Source organism: Lethenteron reissneri, unplaced genomic scaffold (assembly GCF_015708825.2).
Source record: "Lethenteron reissneri isolate LAM-NWPU_2019-01 unplaced genomic scaffold, ASM1570882v1 scaffold_94, whole genome shotgun sequence".
Classification (NCBI taxonomy): domain Eukaryota; kingdom Metazoa; phylum Chordata; class Hyperoartia; order Petromyzontiformes; family Petromyzontidae; genus Lethenteron; species Lethenteron reissneri.
In genome coordinates, this window is record NW_026892483.1 from 23,702 (window position 1) to 25,467 (window position 1,766).

The 1,766-nt window shown below is 52.5% G+C and overlaps 1 non-coding gene across 1 annotated transcript; it reads left to right on the top strand.

The window, feature by feature from the left end:
* The first annotated feature begins 249 nt into the window (after nt 1-249).
* Nucleotides 250-321, top strand: TRNAQ-UUG (transfer RNA glutamine (anticodon UUG)). Its single transcript has one exon. It is a non-coding gene; the product is annotated as a tRNA-Gln (tRNA).
* Nucleotides 322-1,766: the final 1,445 nt, after the last annotated feature.

A 1,766-nucleotide genomic window follows, 5' to 3' on the forward strand; every position in this document is an offset into this window, starting at 1 on the left:
TCGCCTCTCTTGCAGAGCTGCTCCACATTCAGCAGCGTCACAGCCAGATGCTCAGCGAGCTGCTGAGTCGCAAGTGACTGGAGGGGCAGCAAACACACTCATCCTGCACATTGAGCCCCAGCACATGTGCCCCACTGTGAGGGCGGGCACAAGCCCCTTCCCTCCCACCCAGCCCCTCCCCACCCAGCCCCACCCTCAATTGATTGAACCCACTCTCGTGTTGACTGTGTAACAAGGTTTCTGTGTGAAGGTTCCATGGTGTAATGGTTAGCACTCAGGACTTTGAATCCTGCGATCTGAGTTCAAATCTCGGTGGAACCAAGTCATGTTTAAAAAATGCTTTTGGTAGTTGTTTCAATAATTGGGATCACGAGTTCTTAGTAATTATTTAAACTGATTTTTCGTTATATAGGTAGGAACAATATGTTCCACACTGCCCATCAGGGATTTTTTGTCTGTCTGTCGTGCATAAATATATATATAATATATATTTATGCACGTTTAATGCCACTCTTTCGGGGCTCAACCAGGAGTCCAGAATAAACGTTTTCATGATTGTTGACCTCCCGCAGTAGAGTAGAATCTTGATCTTTACATATGAATGTGCGTCAGGTCTCTGCAAGCATGGCCTACGACCGTATCACCCTGAATGCGCCCAATCTCGTCTGAGCTCGGCCCGCGCGCGTTGGGAGGAGTGAGACGGACGATTAGCGCGGCACTGGGGCCGCGAGAGATGGCGACGGACCTGGGAGGATTTCGATGTAAAGCTTCTTTCGTGACTGCAGAGAGTCATCTTCTTGGTTCGTTCGGTAAAGTCATCACGTAGAAGGGAAATAATAAAATAATAGAAATATAAAACAATAAAAATTCTCACGACGTTTCGACTGCTGCAACACAAGTGTTGGGGTCGCTAGCCCCCGAGATCCCTCCCTCGATGATGCTTACGGCCGGGCTAACATCATCAATCGCCCCCCCGCTGCTAAGCGAACCGCTGCTAGGTTCCTCACCCATGGTGTGGGAGCCGTCGCCCGAGGATTCCCCTCCACCGCGGGTCCGCGTAGTAGGCATGGTTGGATACCGCGTAGTATTATGTCCCCCTTTACGCTACCACGATACCTCCCTTTCCTAATCGTGTACCTGCGACCCACACGGAGCGAACGTACGCACACACACACACCACTCCGTGCACTCCAACTCCAATCTGACTACTCGCGTTATGATCGTGCACCTGTATCACACACGGAGTGAACACACGCGACACCCACTCTCGCACCGCTCTGCGCAGCGCTCCCCCGAGGCGAGCCGCAGCACTACAGAACCACTGCGTACACACGCTCACCCGCGCGCTCAGCTCCGCGCAGCGCTCACTCACGTGGCGAACCACTGTGCACACAGCGCACCCACACGCTCACGCTGCACGACAAGATCACGCGAGACCACGCTTCGCTATTAATGATTTATTATCTGATACCTGGTAATTTAATGTTAAATCAGTGAGTCGACGAGGCTGGCCTACGCTGATACCTTTATACCTATTCCCGATTTATCTGCTATGATTCTAATTCACCTTCTTACTCCCTGTTGGATGCCCACGGCGGATCTGTACTCGCAGCGTGCCTCGATGCGTCTCACGGACGTTCGGGTCGCTGGACTGGAGAGCGTCCTGTCGCCTGGCGCTGGAGAGAAGAGACTGATTTCCCCTTTGCGCCCCCTATTTATCCTCCCTACCTCAAAAGGATGCTGCGCTGAACAATGGGCTCGCGCAC